A 26,295-nucleotide genomic window follows, 5' to 3' on the forward strand; every position below is an offset into this window, starting at 1 on the left:
GAGGGCGTCTTGCTCGGTGTTATTCGAGAGCGCCACCACTAACTGTGTATCGTCGGCGTAGGAGACCATGGTCAGTCCTCTGCTCTTAGCTACTGCAGCCAGGGGTTGGACGTAAAGATTGAATAGCAGGGGGCTGAGGGAGGAACCCTGTGGTGTAAAAATGTAAAGCGACATACATGAACATTACCGGTGCCATCTTGCTTAGCGAGAGCCTCTGCGTGCGCGTAAGCGGCAATCATCTTAGACATCGCGGCCATTTTATACTCTGCTGGTCACCTATGTTTCACCCTGACCCCGCTGTCCTCCCCAGCGCCCTGACGAAGCACGGATAAATATACTGGGGTTGGCCTAACGGCTAGGGCGGTCGACCTCGAATCTGGACAACTGGGTTTGAGTCTCGGCAATGACGCTGAACATCCTGTGATTCTGGGCAAATCATTTAATCTCCCAGTGCCTAACAAAAATGAATGTGTCCTCATGTAATGCAACTGGTGCTATGTAAATCGCTGTGATACCCGATTATGGTCAAGTTCGCGCTATATAAAACTCTGTAAAATAAAAAAAATTTTTAAAAACCTAGTCATCATGACAAAGCCCCTGAGTCACTTTCCGCCCTAAACCCGCTCGTCCTTTCATCCTCCTTACACGGGTGTAGTAATTTGCAATAAACAAATATTGATGTCTTGAGTAGATTTATTATGTTACATGGAAAGAGAGCCAGTGTAACAATCAACTGGCTCTAACAGACATCATCTCAAGAATGGCCATAAGACATTCTAAGTTAACCAAGCACCAGTAAATGCAATATAATAACAACATGAAATGAATTAAAGTGACAGCTTACTACAATCAATCAGGTCATTTGTAGAGCGCACTACTCACCCGTAGGGTCTCAAGGCGCTGGGTTGGGGGGGGGGTGCCGTTACTGCTTGAACAGCCAGGTCTTGAGCTTCCTCCTGAAGGAGAGGTGGTCTTGGGTCAGGCGTAGGTCGGTCGGGAGTGAGTTCCTACATTACATTACACTACATTACCTTCCCTTCTCAAAAATCTAAAAAAAAAAAAAACAGTGAAAAAAACCCCAATGTTAAATCTACCCACCCCCAAACATCCACAACATACATAAATTATTCTATATATCTGAAAGGCCTAACAATCCAACAAGAACTCTTCCTAAGAACAATATTGGAAGCAGACTGATAATTACTCTTACCAGGTTGCTCCTGAAAAGAACAATTAACTTTAGCAACTTTACTCAAGTTCCACCAAAACCCTCCTTCAACTTTAACAGCATTCCCACTTATCTTGAGAACCTGGACGGGAGGACCAAATTTACACTCCCCTTTATTAACATGAGTAGATTTCCTAATTCTGACACGATCTTCAACATTCAAGGTGCACAATTTTGCGCCTTTCTTAATGTCAAAGGTTGATTTTTGTTTCTCTTGAGTAATAGTTGCACTTTCTTTTGCAAAAGTCATCAACTTTTCCACATCAGATTAATTTTTAACCCACTTTGACATCCACCCTGGACGAAAAGAAGTGTTAGGTTTCCTTCCCCTCATTAATTCAAAAGGGGACATTTTTGTGGAGGAATGAGGAGTGGTTCTATAAAACCAAAACATGCTCCTAAGGGATTTGACAACATTACAATTCCTATCCTTTGCCCATGTCACGCAATCACCAACCACCCTATTCATTCTCTCCACAAGACCATTTCCTTGAGGATAATATAAAGAACTCTTACTGTGTTTGACCCCAGAAATAGACAAAAAATCTTCCAATTCTTTAGAAACAAACTGTTTCCCATTATCAGAAACAAGTATTTCCGGAAAACCTTCTCTACTCCATACATCACTCAAGAAATCAATAACAACTTTAGAATCAACATCCTTGACTAACTTAAATTCCGGCCATTTTGACGCATAATCAATCATCACTAAAATGAACCTAGCACCACCACTGAGGGTCATATAGGGTCCCATCACATCAACACCTACTATTTGCCAAGAATGATCTGGACACTCCACTGGAATTAGTGGAGGAACACAAGTTTTGAGAGCTTTGTCAGAAGATTTGCAAATACTGCAATCCAAAACAAACTCATCGACCTCAGCATCCATACCTGGCCACCAAAAGGTATCACGAATACGACGTTTGGTAAATGAACACCCTAAATGTCCCTCATTAACCCTGATTATAATACCTTTTCTAAAAACTTGTGGTGGAATTAATTTGTCATTGCGTAGAAGAATATCATCTTCCACGGACAACTCGTCCTCGACTTTAGAGAAAGGTTGAAAAGAAGTTGAAAGAACTTTCTCTCTTGGCCATCCAGACCTAATAAAATTACAAACTTCTTGAAGAACAAAGTCATTAGCAAAAGCTTGCATCCACTCCTCCTCAGAACAAAATTTAAGTTCAGGGATATCAACACTAGCAACAAGACAGTCCTCGCAATCCTCATCAATAAGATCAGCAAAAGAAACATTATCATCAAGTGAGTTTGAAGCAGGAAACCGTGAAAAGAAATCTGCTCTTCCGTTTTTGCCACCGGGGATATGCTTAACATCAAAATGATATTGTAACAACCTGCTCACCATGCGCATAATCCTGGGGGTAGAACACTTAGTTATTATCCCACTCAAAATGTTTACAAGCGGCTTATGATCCGTTTGCAATAAAAATCGTTTACCCCATACATAAGAAAAAAATGTATCGATAGCCCATGCAATCGCTAAAAGTTCCTTTTCTGTGACCGAATATTGCAATTCGGGAGCACGCAAAACTCTAGAAGCAAATCCAATTGTCCTTTCAACACCATTCTCTACTTGCGTCAAAGTGGCACCCAAACCCACCTGACTTGCATCAACCGTCAAACAACACGGCAAACTAGGATCAAAAGGCTTCAAGATGGAACTTACACTTAGACTGTCTTGGACCATCTTAAAAGCAGAAACACACTCCTCACCCCATTCAAATTTAATTCCCTTCTTTAACAAATTGCTGATGGGGCAAACAATGGTGGCATAATGTGGTATGAATCTCGAATAGTATTCACAGAGACCCAAGAGAGATTTCACACCTGTCTTATCTGTGGGAGTAGCAGCATTAGAAATGGCCTCTAATAGTCCTGGTCTTGGCTTGATTCCATCTTGGGTGAGAATATGCCCTAAATATTCCACTTCTGTACAACAAAATTTACATTTTTCTAGTTTAAGAACAACCCCATGTTCTTGAAAAAGCCCCAAAACCTTATGCAAAATCTTGTCATGTGAATAAGAATCTTTAGCAAAAATAAGCACGTCATCTTGGAAAACCAAAACTCCCTCTACTCCACTGAGAATGTTAGACATTACACGCTGAAATACCGACGCAGCGGATGCCAAACCAAACGGCATACATCGATATTGAAACGTTCCCAGTGGAGAGACAAAAGCTGTAAGATCACGCGACTCTGGGTGCAGCTCGATCTGGTGATAGGCACTGGCCAGATCAAGCTTAGTAAAAATCTTAGCACCCTTCGTAGAAGCAAAGAGATCTTGGATCTTAGGTAAAGGATGTGAATCGACCCAAATTTCTTTATTCACTGACCTTAAATCTACACATACATGAAGTTGGCCATCCCTTTTTCTGGCTACGACTAAAGGATTAAGCCAAAGAGATGACTCTGTAGGCTCGATAACACCTTTTTCACAGAGCAGTCGCAATTCTTTGTCTAAATCTCTCTTTACACTATAGGGTACACCCCTTAGTTTATGTTTAACTGGCAGAGAACCATCTTTGACAATTATTTTGTGCTTAAATCCCTTTATTTTCCCAAGTTCCCCATCAAAAACTGATGGGAAAGCTTTTTGAAGAGACAAAACATCATCAGCACAATCAACAACAAGAATTTGGTCTTTAGCACCAGGCCTCAAAATCATCTTAAATAAACCCTGATGGAACCAGCCCAAGATATCAAGACCCTTGACAGCTACATAAAATTTGCCCCTTATGTCCCTTCCTTTGAAGCACAACTCATCTTCAAAATAACCAAGAAGATCAATCTTCCGGCCTTCATAAGACACTAGCGCACGGTCAGGAGGAAGAAGAGGTTGTGTACCTTCCAAAGTTTCATCGAAAAGTTTTTGCGTTATCATAGTTACTTTTGCACCAGAGTCTACTAAAAGTTTTACAGATTTTGAACCAATTTTAAAATCGGCTATCGGATCCACACAATCATTAGGGTCTCCCACAAAAACATCTTCAGTAACAACAGAAACAACTTCGGCATCAGAAGAAGAATCTGAATCAATTACACAAACAGTGGGTTTTTTAAAACTCTTTTGTCCTTGCCCCTTTAATTTGAGGCAAACCTTAGCGAAATGTCCAACCCTCTTACAATAATTACAAGTGACATTAGAAGCTGGACAATGAGAACCCTTGGGGTGAGATACATTACCACATCTTATACACGTATTGGCAACTGTAGTGTTAGACTTGGAAGGTTTAAACGACTTCCCAGGAATGGTATAACCACCCCTAACTGATTTCTTAGATGATTTAGAAGAAGGGCTAAAATTGATGGCATTCACTGGTTCAATAATCTTTTCCTCCAACTCCTTTAAAGAAACCATAGAGATTTCGATGCTCTTAGCGATCTTTATAGTTTCATCTAAAGAAGGGTCACCTAAAGAGAGTAACTTTTGTCGGATGCTTTTCTCTCTTCAATGACATGCAAATTGGTCTCTGATAAGCTGGTCAGAAAAATTTTCAAACCTACAATCCCCAGCTAATTTCCTCAAAGCAGATATATAGGAATCAACATCTTCACCATCTAACTGTTTCCTCTTAAAAAACTTATGCCTAAGGACCATGAGGCTAGGTTGCTTGTCAAAACGCAATTTAAGTTTTTGTACAGTCTCTAAATAAACATCGTTTAAGGGAGGATCTTCTACAGGAAGATCAGGAAGATGTTTAAACACTGACCTTCCTTCAAATTCCAAAGAATGTAGCAATAAGCATTTTTTTCTTTCAGCAGCAAACCTGGATGCACCTATAGCCCCTAAATATGTTTCAAAGTTATCATGCCACACCTCCCACCTAATAGCAGGCTCACCAAGAGTGTCTAAGAAAGATGGAGGAGAATTGACTGATTGTTAGGTACACATTTTCCCAATAAAGAAAAAAAATGCAGGCTAGATTAATATATAATAAATAACCACAAAATCAAATAATGTATACACACATATAATATTAATAATAAGGAGTATCAAAGCATGAGGCAAGAGCTGTGTGCATCAGTGTGCACACAAAACAACAAAATACCAATCTGTGTGAATGAATTCATAAAACCAGCTGTGCCAGTGTTGTATTCTTCAGACCAAAGTAGAAGTAAATACTGGATAAGCTGTGCACATCAGTGCACTGAGTAACTCCGTGGGTTGCCCAAAAATAAAGCTGTGCGCATCAGCACACTGATAACCTCTGTAGGATTTCAGAAATAAAGCTGTGCGCATCAGCGTACTGATAACCTCCGTAGAATATCAGGAATGGAGCTGTGCGCATCAGCGCACTGATAAGTTGTGTAAGTTGCCAAGCAACAGAATTCCTGGAAGCACGATGACGACACAGTCTCAAGAGCGTCATGCGTCAGAGGTCGAGGCTTGAAAATGGAGATGGAAGACAGTCCTCGAGAAACTTCAGAACGTAGGAGCAGATGTTTTCAAAAAATGCAAGTACAGTCATACAATGCTGTTCAATGTAGAGTACATACACACTGTCGTTTTTTTAAAAACAGTTTTAACATTGTAGGCTGAGTACAGCATAAATCACTTGCTGACAGGTTCCCTTCACGCTCGGCTGAACACAGATAAGGGATCCATTATCCCACTGCAGACGCTTCAAAAGCTGTTTATTTAAAGATATTAAATAAGCTTGGCACTCTCAGCACGAGCCTCCCTTCACGCTTGGCAACATAAAGTGAATTAAAAGCCTTTCACTACTTGTTATTTTCACAGATTAATATCTTTTGGAGGAAGTCTTAAAATAAAGGATTCTTTCATCAAAGATCCGTCTGCGCTCGGCGAGAATTATCATTTAAGATAGAAATATTCAGCGCACAGTCCAAAAGAATAATAAAGCGGAGACAGTCTTAATCAAGGCAATTCCAAATGCGATAGTGACACCTGGTGGATGAAATAAATCTTCCAACCGAAACAGAGTAATTGGTGTACACGGACAAGGTAGAAAATTCAGAAACACAGCAGCAGGAGCGTGCGATGAAAAAGAAAAAAATAAAGACGCCCTACCGTGACAGCTGCAGTTAATGGATGAAAGTCCATGAGATGGATGAAAGTCGACTCTGAATTATAAAATGAAAATGTAGATCGAGAGTCAGTTCAAAGGAATCCAGACTTGATAGGAAGATGAATCCGCTTCTTGATGAAATTGCTGCACATGTGGGTTCTCCATGTAACAATCGTCGCCACAAAAATGTAGTAATGTGCAATAAACAAATATTGATGTCTTGAGTAGATTTATTATGTTACATGGAAAGAGAGCCAGTGTAACAATCAACTGGCTCTAACAGACATCATCTCAAGAATGACCATAAGACATTCTAAGGTAACCAAGCACCAGTAAATGCATTCTAATAACAACATGGCATGAATTAAAGTGACAGCTTACTACAACGGGCAAGCCCTTCTGATAACCTCTGATAACCTCACTCACCGCACCTGGCTGCTCAATCTGATCCCAGTTGCTAACCGGCCCTTGCTGATATAAGTTTATTGCCCACACACAGCAGGACTTATTTCACTGACAGAGAGGCCTGATTTAATCAATGGCGCAAACCATTAGACCTGACCGATCCCACATGCATTTTGATCCTGCCGAAATATCCAGCTGCGAGATAGCGATCACCTGTTAGAGATGCAGTTAGAGCACCTCCCAAAGACATTCCGGTGTCCGAGTTGATATGTTCTCCTCTGGAGAAATAAACCTGTTTCTTGCCTTCCAGATCCCAGCGCCTGCCTCATTATTTGAGTAGATAAAAGAAAGTGAATCAGAGGTGTTTCCGCCGAGCAGCATTGGTAACCTTAAGAGAAATTGTTGCTTTTCACAATGGCAGCCCTTGTTTGATGAGGTGTTCACCTGAGGTATATGCAGGGACTGTTACCACAAATGACCTCTCATGAAGAAAAGAGGCAAGCCACTCCAGTGCCGGACCAGTGATTCCTGCCTCCTCCAGGTGGCACAGCAGTATGGCATGGGACACCGTGTCAAACGCGGCGCTCAGATCCAGCAGGAACAGCGCTGACGTTTGACCAGTGTCTAGTGCGGACCAGAGTTGTTCTGTCACAGCCAGCAGAGCAGACTCCATGCTCTGACCTGGTCGGAAGCTGTTCTGGGAGAGGTCCAGCATGTTATTCCTGGTCAGAAAGTCAGATAGGAGGGAGTTAACATAGGCCTCAGTGATCTTTGCCACCCATGGGAGCAAGGAAATAGGACGATAGTTCTCTGGCTTGGCAGGGTCGAGGGAAGGTTTTTTAAGCAGGGGTATCACTTTGGCCTGTTTCCATTCCCTTGGCACAGTGGCCGTGGCAAGTGACCCATTTATCACCTGACCCATGGAGGATAAGATAGTAGGAAGCACTTTCCTGAATTGGTCTGATTTGAGCGAGTCTGCTGGAGGTCCAGACTTGACTTTATTACACAGTATTCGCAGCTGGTCAGTGGGGATAGGCGGAAAGAGGTATTTGCCTTTTTAGGGCCCCGTGCCACTTGCTTGCTACTATGTGCTGTTGGGAAGGACCTATAGATGTTATCCACCTTCCTAACAACGAAGGTGGCAAGGTCCTCACACTGCTCATTGGACTTGATAATTGGCCCAGCGGCAGTCTGCTGGGATTGAAGGCTAGAGAGTATTGAGAACACGCTCTTTGCAGGGTTATCACTTTAGCTGATTTTATTGGCGTAAAATGCTGCTCGGGCCAATTGAATGGCCTTGTGGTACCTCTTAATCGCCGCCCGGTAAATGCCCTTCACGGCGGGATTGAAATCCCTTCTCCATATACGCACCAGCCTCTTGCAGCTCTTGCGCATATTGGCCAAGTCACCTTGGTACCATGGTCTAGTTTTAGTTTTGTGGTTAATAGACCATTTTCAGGGATTAGGCCGTCTAACGGATACCTGATCCAGTCCGAGAATACCCTGTATGCCTTGTTGGCGTCAACCGGCAGCCTCGGCCAGGTAACCGAGAGGCATGCGTCGAATTGTTCCCAGTTCAATTTGTGCCATGGATGTTTGAGGGAGACTGAACGATCCGTACTCCGTACCGGAGTTATACCCTGAAGTGACATATGGACTAGGTAGTGGTCTGACCATCCCATGGGGATGGGCGTGTGCACTGTAAGTGTGGGTATGTTCGTAAAGACAGGGTCTAACAGGTGTCCAGCAATGTGCGTCGGACCCGATACCAATTGCACGAGCTGACAAGCCGCGAGAACAGCTACAAAGTTAGCTGTGTCTATGTCATCATAATTATCCAGATGGAGGTTCAAATCCCCAGTGATGGTAAAGTTAGTGGCGTTAACTGCTAATACGTTGACCGTCTCCATGAGGGCAGTCCTGAAGTCAGTAGATGGCCTGGGGGCCGGTATACCAGGAGCCCCGACATCATGTAGTTGAGGTTCAATGAGATCTTAAAGTGTGCACATTCGCATCCGGTGACACCTGTTTTACAAAAGTACATGCATAGCAAGATTTAAAAATAATTGCGATGCCCCCACCTCTGGACTCCCTATTTAAAGTAAGGATGGAGTAGCCAGAAGGGAGCGCAAGGCCTGGCTCGGCTATCATAGCATCAGAGAGCCACCTCTCGGCAAGGAAGAGCACGTCAGGGGAGGTGTCCTCTAATAGGTCGTGTACATCAGCGAAGTGTTTGGCTAAGGAGCGACAGTTCAGATTGAGGATGCTAAGATGCTTACTGGGATGGGGAGGTAGCAGCGTGGGGACGGGGCTAGTACAGTACTGAAGCGGCACTGTATACAGCAGAATAGATCCTCAATGGCATCCCCAGAGGACTGTCTACAATTGCTCACCGAGTTCCTGATTCTTTGGAGGTCATTCCGAGCGTAGAAGAGCCTATCTCTAGTGGGGGAGGCAGCATGTCTGGCGTCGAGCTGGCTTGGACGGGCGCAGACAGCCTTGCCTTTGGCGCGCCATTGGTGTGCCCGCTGCGTGCTTCCGCGACATCGGTCCCTTTTTACTGGGCTTGTGCTGAGTTTTGAGCAACTAGACCGTCTCCTCACCCAAAATGGCAGAGGAGCGTGGCATACTGGAAGTGGGTCTCCGCCACTCTCAACTCCCTCCACACAAACAGCCCGCTCATGGTTGGTGGTGGACCGGGGAAGGATTGGCAGATTTTAAGTCCCAGATACGGTGAGTGCAGATAGGGAGAAAGCAGCGAGTAATTTGTGCAATTTGCATACGTTTTTAAAAGACAGATTATGGCAGCGAGAAAATACAGGTCAAGGACAGACTCTGATGCCAAAGATTTAAAAAGCGCTCAAGGTCTCACACACACACACACAAGTTAAAACAGAACAGCTTCCTGCAACCAGGCAGTCCTACACGTCAGTTACATGCTGCGAGCAATAATGGCATTCCTTCTTAAGACCGTAGACTCTGATTATGCAAGTCTACCACCCCATTGATGAAGAGGGAGAACAATGTCGGAGCCATCGCACATCCCTGGCGGACCCCCCTCTGTACAGGCACTCTCCCAGTTAATTGTCCCTGGGCCCCCTACCTAATTCTGGCGTAGTTTCCCTGATGGAGCCTTACAATCATCTCTAGAAGATAACTCGGGAACCCCATATCCAGCAGCACCTTCCAGAGTTTGTCTCGAGGAACCAAATCGAAAGCCATTTTTAAATCTACAAAGGCCAGATATAGGCTGCCCTTTGCCACAGACACCGACTTCCAATAGATAGCGTACAGCCTAAAGTCTTGATCTATTGTTCCCACATTTCGTCTGAAGCCTGCCTGGAAGTGGGTAAGTATATTGCCTTCTTCTATCCAGGACCCTATTCTAGTGACGATGACCCTGCCAACTACTTTCTGGATAGTGTCAATTAGACTTATTGGTCTGTAGTTGGCAGGGTCCTCCCTGTTGCCTTTCTTATATATGGTCACTACTTCAGCGCCCTTCCATGACTCAGGTACAGAATGTTCCTGGAGAATCAAATTCATTAGGAGGGCGATGAAGTTCGAACATAATTCAGGTGTGTATAGTAATAAGTCGCCAGGAAGCCCATCCGGGCCTGCCGCCTTACCAGGAGATATATTTAGAATAGCGTCGTATACTTCCCTGGAGAGAAAGGTTTCGGCATCACTATGTATCTCAGATATAATTGGAGTAGGTTGCTCTTGGTGACTCCCCGAAATTACTGGATCGCAATACAGGTTAGAAAAATGGGTGTGCCACTGGTCTTCAGTAATATGATTTGGTATGGGCTCTGCACCCCTTCTCTCGAAATTGTTTACCAGGTTCCAGAACATAGTTGAGTCTTTTAAGACAGCAGCTTGTTTGAGTTGCTGCCAGTGCTCTTCCTCCCATTCCTTTTTGGCCTGTTTGATGCTGTTTTGATAGTCCTTACGGGCTAGCCTCACTGCTATTGGATCATTACACCCAATAGAAAATGAGATGGCCTTTCTCTTTGCTCTACAGCCTGCCGTATACCAGGGGGTTCCCTTATTATAGAATTTATTTCTTGTGGGCCCTCTGGTCTCGATGATGAAAAATGCACCGATCTTTTCTATTAAATTTTTATACACGTCAACTGGATTAGGACTTGGATCAGTAACCTGCAAAGACATGGAGGACGCCAAAACTCTGGTTTCTATTTGGACAAACTCCTTGATACTGGTTAGTTTGTCCTCTTGACACATAACTCTATTCCATTTTAGCTTCCGTTTGCAATGTGACAGGATTACTTCTTTGGCGATCATTATTGGGCCATTCATCACTGTAACCTCCTTCTCCCCATTAATTTTCATGCAAAGCGGATTATGGTCGCTATCCTGGGATTGTATAACCTCCATGTCCACTAGTAATCCCCACGATTTGGTGTCCAGTAAGATATAGTCAATGCACGATGGGCAACTAAGTCTATTATACGTCATTGCCCCCTTTTCATCAGAGAAAGTCCTCCCGTTTAGAGCACGTAAGTTGTGTTCCAATGTTAGAGCGTTTAGTTCTATCGCTCTTGCAGACCATTTCTTGATGGGCTCCAGATTTAATAAGGGAATAGAGTGTCTCGTATCCTCATCATTGGAACCCACCAAATCTTCTTCCGCTAGGGGTTCGAATGTGCAATTAAGGTCTCCACCCACAATGATATTTGACAATGGGTTGACACCTGCTAATGCTGTGTCAAGTAATGCTATTGTAGGGGAAGATTGCCCACCCGAAATGCCCCTAGCATATACACAAAACAATTCTATCGATGTTGCAATGTGAGGACCTTTAAGAGAGATGTGTAATATATCATCTGTTGGTAACTTGTGCATCAGAACAGTCCAATTTAGTGCCACACTGACCCATATGTGAAGACCTCCCGATGGGCGGCCTCTCCCTATCGTAGTTGCTGGAATAAAATAGGTAGCGTAGCCATTTTTATGTAGGGGGATCAGACTCCATGACCGAAGCCCTGTGGCAGAGGGCTGAGGTCTAACGCGCTGAGCGCTGTAGAGCGTTATTTTAATCTTGTCTTGCCTGTGTTTCTGCTGCTGAGTGCTAGCAGCTCTGGACTCCACTTCTCCCGCTGACCACGAGCGGTGAGCGGCACACTTAGTGTCTTTTACTTTCCTCCCCCACCCCGCCCTCCTGACTCCTCCCACCTCGGCGTCATCGCCTATTTAGGCTCCGCCCACTTCTGCCTCGCGTCTGACCGAAGCCCTGTGGCAGAGGGCTGAGGTCTAACGCGCTGAGCGCTGTAGAGCGTTATTTTAATCTTGTCTTGCCTGTGTTTCTGCTGCTGAGTGCTAGCAGCTCTGGACTCCACTTCTCCCGCTGACCACGAGCGGTGAGCGGCACACTTAGTGTCTTTTACTTTCCTCCCCCACCCCGCCCTCCTGACTCCTCCCACCTCGGCGTCATCGCCTATTTAGGCTCCGCCCACTTCTGCCTCACGTCTGACCGAAGCCCTGTGGCAGAGGGCTGAGGTCTAACGCGCTGAGCGCTGTAAAGCGTTATTTTAATCTTGTCTTGCCTGTGTTTCTGCTGCTGAGTGCTAGCAGCTCTGGACTCCACTTCTCCCGCTGACCACGAGCGGTGAGCGGCACACTTAGTGTCTTTTACTTTCCTCCCCCACCCCGCCCTCCTGACTCCTCCCACCTCGGCGTCATCACCTATTTAGACGGGCCTCATGTGTCAGCGCAGCGGACGAGCGCAGCGGGCGCGACGTAGGCGCGCCGGAGTCGCACCAGAGTCAAGCCCGTCTGCGCCCGTCCGCGCCAGGACGGGACCAGGGCCCAGGGATGTGGACACTACCATCTCCTACTCATCCCCCGCCCTCATGCACCTTCGAGCTGCTGCTTGTCCCCTATCGTTCGACACCTGGACGCGGATTACTTCACTCGGAATCACTGGTAACCTACCCCCCCACCTGGGTCCTCTCACTCCCCCCACTTCTTCCACTATTCCTGAGTCACAGATCCGCCTACTTTATTTGAATACCCGCTCTTTAGTCAGGCATCAAACTGACATCTTCCATCTACTCATGACTGACAGGCCTGACGTCCTTTTACTTTCTGAGACCTGGCTTACGGACGACTCCCTCCCGGACATATTGGCAGCGCTACCTCCTGACTACTGCCTGCTCAACACCAACCGCCATGGGGGTCGCCCTGGAGGGGGGGTCGCAGCGGTAATACGAATGGATATTCAGGTTATCACTCCCACCTCTATGCCTTTTCCTGATGTAGATAACCTGGTCTTCAGTCTTGGAACCGAGGTGGGCGCAGTTACCTTTATGGTACTCTACCGCCCCCCCCCCCAGTCCATGCCTTCTTTCCCTGCGCTGTTTATTGAACAGCTTGCTAGCATTGCTACTTCCTCTCCACGCATAGTTATTGCCGGGGATTTTAACTATTGGTTTCAGCACAGGGACGCTGGTCCCCACGCTCTTGAATTGTTTGAAGGTCTCTCGAGCCTAAACTTCAGCCAATTAGTCACCTCTCCCACTCACAGTGGTGGCCATATACTCGACCACATCTGGGTCTATGGGGTGAAGCCCTCCCACCCGCTTATCACACCTTGCGTGTGGTCGGACCACCGCCTTATCGACACCATCATCTCTGTGGCTGGTCAGATTAGGATCCCTCCGCGGGAGGGTGGCATGGCTCGCAAGTGGAAGGCCGTTGATTCCTCCAAACTGTTAGCTCACCTGTCTCACACACGTCCCCCTTCCCTCAATAACTCTGACATTAATGAGCTAGATGGGCAAGTTTCCAGCTGGCTTATATCAGCCAGCGACATCTTTGCCCCACTAACTAAGTTCCCTCGCTCTCGCCATAACCATTCACATAAATGGTTCACTCCTCATCTCAAAACTTTACAGTTAGAACTTTGTCAATCTGAACGCAGATGGAGAAGAGACTACTGCCTGTCAAGCAGAGATACTTATGTGGCAGCTCGCAATAGGTATAAATCCGCTATCTCTGCAGCCAAGAAAGCCTATGTCTCCGAGCGCATCCTGTCAGCCCCCTGTAAGTCGAAGGAGACCTTCAGAGTTCTGGACGAATTCACGTCTGACTCCAGAACGCTCCTGTCTCAGGCCCCTACTCATGAATCTTGCAATGCACTTAGTACCTTTTTTTTACAGAAGATTGTTTTGATTAAGGGCACTATCCCGGTCACCTCATTGGGTGCTGATTCCGTCACATCCCCTCATAATGCTTCCTCTATTACTCAGCTCCCTCTACTAGACTCCATATCTTTAGCCAACCTGGCTGTCCGGATCAAGTCTGGCTCTCCTGACGACCACTGTCCACCTTCCATACTTCGTGACATCTGCCATTCCTTACCTGACTGCATCCTTTCCTTGCTTAATTCTTCTCTTCTTTCCGGGACGGTACCCAGCTCCTTCAAGGAGACCGTCCTAGTGCCCCTGTTGAAGAAGCCTGGAGCCGACCCTGCCGTCCCGGCAAACTATCGTCCCATCTCTCTCCTACCCTTTCTTTCAAAAATCCTGGAAGCCCATGTCACTGCCTGCCTCTCGGGGTTCATCGAGAGTTCCACCTTTCTCGAGGCCAACCAGGCCGGCTTCCGTCCTTGTCATTCTACGGAGGCTGTGATCCTGGCTGTCCTAGATACCTTGAGAGACGGAGCTGACAAGGGTACCTCCCAGGCCCTGGTATTATTAGATCTGTCGGCCGCTTTCGACACGGTGGACCACAACATCCTTCTCCACCGTGTCGAACAGGCCGGCATCCAGGGCCTGGCGTTGGCATGGGTGAAATCTTTCCTTATGGGGAGATCTCAGTCTCTCAGCCTAGGTACATTCAGGGCCCCTAGGGAACATCTGCCTTGTGGGGTCCCCCAGGGCTCCTCTCTATCCCCTCTTCTTTTCAATCTTTATCTTCACCCTCTTCTTTCTTCTTTGAGGCAGTGGGACGTCCGCGTCTTTAATTACGCGGACGACCTACAACTCATTTTCTCTCTAAACTCTCCCTCTGCTATTCCTACCTTCCAGGCAGTTATGTCCCACATTTTTCAGTGGATGTGTCAGAACCAATTGAAATTGAACCCAGGAAAGACGGAGCTCCTCCTGCCGGGTAAGAGCTCCGTCCACTGGGGTCCACACTTCTGGCCGGCAGAGCTTGGCTCCCCTCCCATCCCGGTAGCCTCGGTGAAAAGCCTTGGGGTCACTATTGACGCTGAGCTCTCTCTCGGGCCGCAGGTGGGGACGGTGGTTTCCTCCTGCATGTTCCAGCTACGCAGGATTAGGAAGGTGGCCTACCTCCTCACTCCCGATGCCTTATTACAAGTCATCATGGCCCTTGTTCTCTCCCGCCTGGATTTTTCAAATTCCATCTATTATGGTTTGCCCAAATGTTCCATCAACAGGCTGCAAATCATTCAAAACCAGGCGGCGAGACTGGCCTTTGGGATTCCGAAGTGGCAGTCCGCCAAACCCCTCCTTGTCAAACTACATTGGCTCCCGGTCAGCCTAAGGGCCGCCTTTAAGGTTGGCTATCTTATCTTTAAGTCTCTCTCTGGTTCTTGCCCCGCTTTTCTGAAATCCCTTATCCGACCCTACTGTCCCTCACGTAACCTTAGATCACTTCACTTACATCTTTTGGTGGTCCCCTCCTTTAAACTCTGTAGATCTGGGGGTCGAAGATTCGCCTTCCTCGGCCCCAAACTCTGGAACTCTCTCCCTCTCCCAGTTAGGACCTCCGGCACTCTCTTCCAATTTCGTAAATCACTAAAAACCTGGCTCTTCCCACAATCCTGCTAAATCCCCTCTTTTTCCTCAGCACCCTTTCAGCGCCATGATACCTCCGGTGACAGTGCGCTATACAAAATTCCCTTAACATAACATGTCTCTTGGAACAAGCAAATCTCAAACCTCCCAATGAATTGGTTCCATTCTGGGCTGTCTAGTTTTTTAGAGAGACCCGCTATGTTCCAGGAGACCAGGTTGATTATTTTTAAGTTCTCAACTATGTCATTGGCAGAGCCTTGGGGTTCGTGACTCTCTTTCATTGTGCTTTGTTGAGTATACTCTGGGCCTCTGGTGTTCCCTATCAACTCCAAGGACTCTTTACTAGTTACCGTCTCCCCACCTGGTTCAATATCACTTACATAGGTCTTGGGCTGATAATCATTTTTTCCTATTGTATATGTATGTGATACTTTGTTTGATTGTATACCTTTACATGTGAAAAAAGGTGACACTGAACTAAAAGATAATCACCTCTTAAATCACATCCTTGCATAACCAAAGATAGGCCGTACAGGGGGGAAACAACCAGACCCACTCGCATCGGGGGGAGCAGATCATAACGAGCAGGACGGCGCAGTCCAAGTACCTGATCCAGACTGCCTTCCGCCAACTGCCGCTGAAGACCCTGAAGATAAACTAGATATTATCCTACAGAAAATCCGGGAATCAAGGAAGGTGATTGAGTAACAAATGAGCACACTAACAACAGGCTTCGCGCTCCTAATGGTGAATCATGACAAAACAGCTACGACATTGAAAAACAATAAAATGTTCCTCACTGAAATGGTACTACAACACAAAACCCGCGCAGAACAGATAGAACAACTGCGGTGCCAGGTGTCCAGCCTGCAAGATAGGGTGGACGACGCCGAAGGCCGTTCACGGCAGAACAATGTGAGAATAGTGGGTCTTCCAGAACGAAGCAAAGAAACAAATCCAATGCAATTCGTGGAACAGTGGCTACAAGACACGATCGCCTGGAGCGACTAACCAAATCCTTCAACGTGGAAAGGGCACACAGAGTCTCCAAGATACTACAACTAGCTGGGGCACAACCCAGGCCAATAATAGTACGAATACTTAATAATAAATATCGGGACACTTTACTTAGACCTGGCCTCAATTCAATTTGAGAAGGCCTCAATTCAATTTGAGAACAAACAAATCTTGCTATACCCGGACTTAACGTTGGCAGTTAAGAACCAAAGAGCCTCCTTCCAGGAGGTCAAAAAGACACTCAGAGCTCACAATCTCAAATATGCCCTCCTATTTCCGGGCCGATTAAAAGTGATATACAAACAGAATTCTTATTTCTTTGAAAACACAGAGGAGGCTGTGGAATGGACGTAGGTCATACTGGTTCCCGACACATTGCAGGGGTCAGCACAGTCCCCTAAACAGAAATCACAAAAGTTGACTACATCACGTTAAGAAAGATCAGGCTGCAGAAAACCATTCCGTACAGACAAAAGACAAGGCAATCTCCAGAACAAGTAATAGAAAGCCAAAAATCAGCACTAATGGCAGCACTTGACGACCAAGATACTCTCTCCCTGGGCCAGTCTATCGAATCATCCGAAGATACTAACCTGCATTCAGACTCTGAGAACAGTATGGCTCTTTTCCCGTCCATCACCCCACAATTACTAAACGATTACCTTGGATGAATACCTTGACTCGAGGTCAATCAGGCCTTAGAAAAATACCGTAAGATAGACAATACACTGAGCTGTATGCCCTTTTGTCCAAACAGAAGGGGTCCCCCAAAAAAGGGATATAGGCAGGTTCGCGGGGGAAAACCTACATAATCAAAAAGAACAGAAGAGAAACCTGCCAGAATTTATTTGCACACGGCTCTATAAAGGGTCCTTGATTTTGTTCAATGAAAATGGAACAACCCAAACAAGAGTCAAGGAGCAAAAACCATAATATATGAACAATTACTTTTATTATTTATTTAATCATTTTTTTTTTCATTTTTCTTTGGATTCAAGATTAAGTGCAAAAATGCTACAAAGGTTTATGAATCATTTCATTAAGTAGACATTAGAATCATTTCATTATATAAACATCAAATAAAACATACATCAAATATTAAACATATACAGTCCCACATCTACCATTCAAGCTCACATTCATAAAAACACAATCTTCATTCATACACATACAACAAATCTCATTCACAATTCTACATATAGTCACAATATTACATAAACTCTAATAGGTTGATAGATGTACTAGCAGATCATCCAGTAAAGCAAAGGTGAAGGCAGCGCATACAAAAGGGATTGGAGATGGAAAAAACAATCTTGTTGCCGGCAAACATATAGGGCCGTGTGCAAATAAATTCTGGCAGGGTTCTCTTCTGTTCTTTTTGACTATATGCCCTTTTGGCCTTGCAATACATTCACAACATTACAAAAGGCCTGCGCCTAGCCAGCTGTATGGCAGCTGAGAGAACTCCGCCCATAGAAATATGGCAGACTATGGTACCCATCTCACCCACTGAGACTGCACCAAAGTTCAAGTTGTATTATAATCAACCTTGTTTTGTAGTTTGGTCCAGCATAGTTCTTTGGACAGACCTTCTATTGGGTAATGTTAACGGTACTTAAACAGTTAGATCACTCCAAGGTATGTCCGCTATGTATACAAGCTGTCACGGAATGACAAGTCGTAAGACAATATATACAGAAACATATGGCTATGCTAAGAAAGTACACAATACCAACCTGGAATGTTAGATGAAAGGGATCTGTGGATAAGCGTCACAGAATATATGCCCAATTGAATAGGTGGAAGTCACATATTGTTTTAATGCAGGAGACACACCTCACTAACTCAGAGGCCACCAAGCTACAGAGAAAATGGAGGGGTCAAATATACCATACAACATACTCTGCCTTTGCAAGGGGAGCTGCTATATGGATCGGAAACGGCACTCCCTTTGTAGCATTAGCCTAAAGAGTGGATGTGAACGGTAGATATGTATTGATCCACGGTAGACTAGACGATATGCATATAGTGATTGGAAGCATATGTGCCCCAAATACGGGGCAGGATACATTCTTAGGTACCCATAACAATAGCCTAGCTGATTGGGTAGAATCCCCCTGGCTTCTGGGAGGGGATTACAATGCAGTCCTTGATATAGACCTCGATCGCTCTCACCCTCCATTGCAGGGAGCAGGCGCCAAGAAACAAGCAGCCTCTCTGCATAGATGGGTGAAGGGATGGGCACTAACGGATGCTTGGCGCACTAAAAACCCGAGCGGCTGAGAGTATTCATTTTATCTCCCCCACATTTGTTACATACACGAATAGATAGGATATTTTGCTCTTTGCACTTAGTTGCATAAATTGACCAAACCACATACTTTGGGAAAACGCTGTCGGACCACAACCCTCTAGAGGTAACATTTTCCTGGGGGAAAATTCCTACTTCAATCCCAAAATGGAAACTGCAGCCCCAAACACTAGAAGACTCTGTATTTCGCAACACTCTAGCCACAGCTCTTTCTAATTATTTCTCCGAAAATGCAGATACTGCAGAATCACGTCAAGTAGAATGGGAGGCATTTGAGACAGTTATTAGAGGGGTAGCTATCAGTACAATAGTGGGAACCCGACAAACGATTAATAGAGAGCTAAAAGAAATAGAAAGTAGCCTGGAGCAGACAACAATCACTGAGACCTCATAGGAACCGGCCCTACAAGAGGCTCGCATCACACATGCCGAACTCTTAAAGTGACTGCGAGTCATAGATTATCGAACATGTACACAAAAACAACACGCAGAGGCAGATCAGGCTGGCTCTCTCCTGGCCAGGACTTTGAAAGATGCTCCAACCCCCATACAAGAGAGCAATATGATTGAGGGAACCACAGTAAACTCGCAATTGGACATAAATACAGCATTTATGAAGTATTATGAAACCATGAAATGATATGCTTCACCTAGCGATCCCAAGGAAGATGCATTGGAGGCGTTCCTATATAGTCTCGTATTACCCCAATTACTAGAAGCGCACCAAAAAGAGTTAGCAGCACCCATTTCAAAAATGTAAATTACAGAAGCGATAAAAGAACATCCCAAGAAACAAAACCCCGGTGGAGCTTTATGAGATATTCTCAGCGGCACTGGTCCCCCAATTAGGGCGCCTGTACCAGGAATCACTAGACACAGGGTCCCTCCCTCCTACTTCACGGCAGGCACTGGTCACTTCCCTCCCAAAACTAGGCAGGAACCCCAGGGACATGTCCAGATACCGACCTACCTTCTTATTAAACACTGACTATAAAATATTAAGAAAAATATTATCCCGTAGACTACTTCAATATTTGCCAAAACTAACAAACATAGATCAATGCTGTTTCATGCCTGCCCATAACACCTCCCTCAGTATTAGGCGACTATACCGCGTATTGACTTCTACAACTGCGGATAACACTGGAGTTGGTTAAATCTCCCTAGACCTGAGGCAAGCTTTTGACACACTAAGCTAGAAATACATGCTAACTGCCCTTTCGAAATTTGTTATCCAGCGGGAGTTTGTGAGATGGGTTAACTTATTATACACGGCACCTACTGCACGGGCCCGCACGGGTGCCCACATTTCACACGCTTATGCGGTAGCCTGTGGCACGCGTCAGGGATGCCCGCTGTCTCCGCTTTTGTTCATATTAGCACTCGAACCATTAGTCAACAAACTACGCTCAGTTGCAACAGAAAAGGGTATTAAGATCGGAAACACCAACCATATTATCTCATCATACGCAGATGATATTATTCTTTATTTAAACAACCTACAGGGTGATCTCGAGCCCATCTCAAGTATATGTGTTCCCTTCCAAAGTCTTTCAGGCCTTTCCATGAATGAGTCCAAATCGTATGCCTACTATTTCAATGACACAGCACGGGTAGAGCCGATCCACTTTGGCCCCTGGGCATTCCCAGTTGAGCCTACTACTTTCAAATACCTCGGCATACAAATATATAGTGGAACGCAGGAACTATTGGACGGTAACCTATTACGTGCAACCAAGGCACTTAAAATCAGATTGCATTCTGGACCTCATTTCCACTTTCGGTGGCGGGAGAGCTGCCATTTCAAAAATGGATATGCTCTCAAGACTGCTATATTATTTCACAAATCGGTCATAGTAGTACCAAAAACCATCTTCAAGACATTGAACATGCTGCTTTTAGAATTAATATGGGGTGGGGCCACAGGAGAGTGGGGCTCTTGAAAATTCAGCTGAGTACTGACCGGGGAGGCTTGGGGGTCCCGGACTTTAAGGCACACTGCTATGCGAGTCAACTTCAATGGCTATCATACTGGACTGCAGGTCATAACCTCCATGAGACAGGGATGACGCAACAGACACCAGAGTAGAGGACCCTCCATTAGACGGGGATGACGCAACAGACACCAGAGCAGAGAACCCTCCATGAGACAGGGATGACGCAACAGACACCAGAGCAGAGGACCCTCCATGAGACAGGGATGACGCAACAGACACCAGAGCACTGGACCCTCCATGAGACAGGGATGATGTAACAGACACCAGAGCAGAGGACCCTCCTTGAGAGGGATGACGCAACAGACACCAGAGCAGAGGACCCTCCATGAGACAGGGATGACGCAACAGACACCAGAGCAGAGGACCCTCCATGAGACAGGGATGACGCAACAGACACCAGAGCAGAGGACCCTTCATGAGACAGGGATGACGCAACAGACACCAGAGCAGAGGACCCTCCATGAGACAGGGACGACGCAACAGACACCAGAGCAGAGGACCCTCCATGAGACGGGGATGACGCAACAGACACCAGAGCAGAGGACCCTCCATGAGACAGGGATGACGCAACAGACACCAGAGCAGAGGACCCTCCATGAGACAGGGATGACGCAACAGACACCAGAGCAGAGGACCCTCCATGAGATAGGGATAACGCAACAGACACCAGAGCAGAGGACCCTCCATGAGACAGGGATGACACAACAGACACCAGAGCAGAGGACCCTCCATGAGACAGGGATGACGCAACAGACACCAGAGCAGAGGACCCTCCATGAGACAGGGATGACGCAACAGACACCAGAGCACTGGACCCTCCATGAGACAGGGATGACGCAACAGACACCAGAGCAGAGGACCCTCCATGAGACAGGGATGACGCAACAGACACCAGAGCAGAGGACCCTCCATGAGACGGGGACGATGCAACATACACCAGAGCAGAGGACCCTCCATGAGATAGAGACGACGCAACAGACACCAGAGCAGAGGACCCTCCATGAGACAGGGATGACGCAACAGACACCAGAGCAGAGGACCCTCCATGAGACAGGGATGACGCAACAGACACCAGAGCAGAGGACCCTCCATGAGACAGGGATGACGCAACAGACACCAGAGCAGAGGACCCTCCCTGAGACAGGGACGACACAACAGACACCAGAGCAGAGGACCCTCCGTGAGACAGGGATGACGCAACAGACACCAGAGTAGAGGACCCTCCATGAGACAGGGATAACGCAACAGACACCAGAGGAGAGGACCCTCCATGAGACAGGGATGACGCAACAGACACCAGAGCAGAGGACCCTCCATGAGACATGGATGACGCAACAGACACCAGAGCAGAGGACCCTCCATGAGACGGGGATGACGCAACAGACACCAGAGCAGAGGACCCTCCATGAGACGGGGACGATGCAACAGACACCAGAGCAGAGGACCCTCCATGAGACAGGGATGCCGCAACGGACACTAGAGCAGAGGACCCTCCATGAGACAGGGATGACGCAACGGACACCAGAGCAGAGGACCCTCCATGAGACAGGGATGACGCAACAGACACCAGAGCAGAGGACCCTCCATGAGACATGGATGACGCAACAGACACCAGAGCAGAGGACCCTCCATGAGACAGGGATAACGCAACAGACACCAGAGCAGCGGACCCTCCATGAGACAGGGATGACGCAACAGACACCAGAGCAGAGGACCCTCCATGAGACATGGATGACGCAACAGACACCAGAGCAGAGGACCCTCCATGAGACAGGGATAACGCAACAGACACCAGAGCAGAGGACCCTCCATGAGACAGGGATGAAGCAACAGACACCAGAGCAGAGGACCCTCCATGAGACGGGGACGACGCAACAGACACCAGAGCAGAGGACCCTCCATGAGACAGGGATGACGCAACAGACACCAGAGCAGAGGACCCTCCATGAGACGGGGATGACGCAACAGACACCAGAGCAGAGGACCCTCCATGAGACAGGGATGACGCAACAGACACCAGACCAGAGGACCCTCCATGAGACGGGGACGACACAACCAACACCAGAGCAGAGGACCCTCCATGAGACGGGGATGACGCAACAGACACCAGAGCAGAGTAAATGTAAATGTAGTTGAGCTTATATAGCGCACAGCTACCCGCAGTGGGTGTCCCGGCGCTTGCTTAGGGAACCCGTCCTGGTATTCCCCTGTGAGATATCAGGGTATCCGCAAGGTGAAAGTCAGGCATCCCGCCGCGAGGGGCCGTTGTGGAGATTAAGCAAGCTTTTGCCCAGAGTCGCAGAGTGTGCACCCCAGAGTCGAGGAGGCACCGGGGCGAGAATTATCGAGTCCGTGGAATTTTTAGCCCAAGACCCGCCGAGGCGGGGAATTGAACCCTGGTCCAGGACCGATCTCAGCTTCCGGGTCTGCTGCCTCTAACCCCTGAGCCACACTTCTCCACAGAGGACCCTCCATGAGACAGGGATGACGCAACAGACACCAGAGCAGAGGACCCTCCATGAGATAGGGACGATGCAACAGACACCAGAGCAGAGGACCCTCCATGAGACGGGGACAACGCAACAGACACCAGAGGAGAGGACCCTCCATGAGACAGGGATGACGCAACAGACACCAGAGCAAAGGACCCTCCATGAGACAGGGATGACGCAACAGACACCAGAGCAGAGGACCCTCCATGAGACAGGGATGACGCAACAGACACCAGAGCAGAGGACCCTCCATGAGACAGGGATGACGCAACAGACACCAGAGCAGAGGACCCTCCATGAGACAGGGATGACGCAACAGACACCAGAGCAGAGGACCCTCCATGAGACGGGGACGACGCAACAGACACCAGAGCAGAGGACCCTCCATGAGTCGGGGATGATGCAACAGACACCAGAGCAGAGGACCCTCCATGAGACAGGGATGACGCAACAGACACCTGAGCAGAGGACCCTCCATGAGACAGGGATGACGCAACAGACACCAGGGCAGAGGACCCTCCATGCCCTGTTATTGCCTGGAGGAAGGACCCCAAACAGCCCTCAGGTATTGAAAAAAAACAATCCAATACACTAAGAGGTTACTCCCCTGCACCCCTAATGTTCCATGGTTAGGGATCCCCACACAAACAAGAGTAACAAGCATTTACAATGCAATAGGTCTCGCAGCATTAAAGTTTGAGCTATTGGCATTGTATATTACAATGTGTTGCATTAATTTGTTATCAAACTCTGAATTGTTTTATAAAGATGATTTGCAAACTGTCAAATGTTGCTGAATAGTAAGCAACGTTGTGAATAATATTGTTTGCTAGTCATCCTTGGGTACCAGAGTACTTCACTTGAGGCAGAGGTATTATCTTTAGACTACAGGTACCGGTGCCGCTTGAGCTAGAAACAGGGCCAGCCACTCACTAATCTGCAATCACTACTCACTACTCTGCACTCACTACTCTGCACTCACTACTCACTACTCTGCACTCACTACTCACTACTCTACTCACTACTCAGCACTCACTACTCACTACTCTACTCAATACTCTACTCACTACTCTACTCACTACTCAGCACTCACTACTCACTACTCTACTCACTACTCTACTCAATACTCTACTCACTACTCTACTCACTACTCACTACTCTACTCACTACTCACTACTTTACTCACTACTCACTACTCTACTCACTACTCACTACTCACTACTCTACTCACTACTCTGCACTTACTACTCACTACTCACTACTCTGGACTCACTACTCACTACTCACTACTCTGCACTCACTACTCACTACTCTACTCACTACTCTGCACTCACTACTCACTACTCTACTCACTACTCTACTCACTACTCTACTCACTACTCTACTCACTACTCACTACTCTGCACTCACTACTCACTACTCTACTCACTACTCTACTCACTACTCTGCACTCACTACTCTACTCACTACTCACTACTCTACTCACTACTCTACTCACTACTCTACTCACTACTCTACTCACTACATACTACTCTACTCACTACTCACTACTCTGCACTCACTACTCACTACTCTGCTCACTACTCACTACTCTGCTCACTACTCACTACTCTACTCACTACTCACTACTCTCCACTCACTACTCTACTCACTACTCACTACTCTACTCACTACTCACTACTCTACTCACTACTCATTACTCTACTCACTACTCACTACTCTACTCACTACTCACTACTCTGCGCTCACTACTTTACTCACTACTCTACTCACCTCACTACTCTACTCATTACTCACTACTCTACTCACTACTCTGCACTCACTACTCTACTCACTACTCTGCACTCACTACTCACTACTCACCTCACTACTCTACTCTACTCACTACTCTACTCACTACTCTGCACTCACTACTCACTACTCTACTCACTACTCACTACTATACTCACTACTCACTACTCACTACTCTACTCACTACTCACTACTCAACTCACTACTCTACTCACTACTCACTACTCTGCACTCACTACTCACTACTCTACTCACTACTCACTACTATACTCACTACTCACTACTCACTACTCTACTCACTACTCACTACTCAACTCACTACTCACTACTCTACTCACTACTCAGTACTCTACTCACTACTCACTACTCTACTCACTACTCACTACTCTACTCACTACGCTACTCACTACGCTACTCACTACTCTACTCACTACTCTACTCACTACTCAGCACTCACTACTCACTACTCTACTCACTACTCTACTCACTACTCTACTCACTACTCTACTCACTACTCTACTCACTACTCTACTCACTACTCTACTCACTACTCACTACTCTGCACTCACTACTCACTACTCACTACTCTACTCACTACTCATTACTCTACTCACTACTCACTTCTCTACTCACTACTCACTACTCTGCAATCACTACTCACTACTCTACTCACTACTCACTACTCTACTCACTACTCACTACTCTGCACTCACTACTCTACTCACTACTCACTACTCAACTCACTACTTTGCACTCACTACTCACTACTCTGCACTCACTACTCACTACTCTACTCACTACTCACTACTCTACTCACTACTCACTACTCTGCACTCACTACTCTGCTCACTACTCACTACTCTACTCACTACTCACTACTCTGCACTCACTACTCTGCTCACTACTCACTACTTTACTCACTACTCACTACTCTACTCACTACTCTACTCACTACTCACTACTCTACTCACTACTCACTACTCTGCACTCACTACTCTGCTCACTACTCACTACTCTACTCACTACTCTCCACTCACTACTCTACTCACTACTCACTACTCTACTCACTACTTACTACTCACTACTCTACTCACTACTCATTACTCTACTCACTACTCACTACTCTACTCACTACTCACTATTCTGCGCTCACTACTTTACTCACTACTCTACTCTACTCACCTCACTACTCTACTCATTACTCACTA

General features: G+C 46.6%; 1 protein-coding gene across 1 annotated transcript in view; it reads right to left on the bottom strand.

Annotated features, from left to right (window-relative positions):
• The window catches only part of LOC144767774 (uncharacterized), a 67,810-nt gene that overhangs the window by 33,939 nt on the left and 7,576 nt on the right, over window positions 1-26,295 (bottom strand). Inside the window, exon 2 of the mRNA XM_078651187.1 lies at window positions 883-1,048. The gene's annotated coding sequence lies outside the window, so the exon portion shown is untranslated. The remainder of the gene's footprint in view (window positions 1-882; window positions 1,049-26,295) is intronic.

This window comes from Lissotriton helveticus, chromosome 1_1, assembly GCF_964261635.1.
Source record: "Lissotriton helveticus chromosome 1_1, aLisHel1.1, whole genome shotgun sequence".
In the NCBI taxonomy this organism is placed as follows: domain Eukaryota; kingdom Metazoa; phylum Chordata; class Amphibia; order Caudata; family Salamandridae; genus Lissotriton; species Lissotriton helveticus.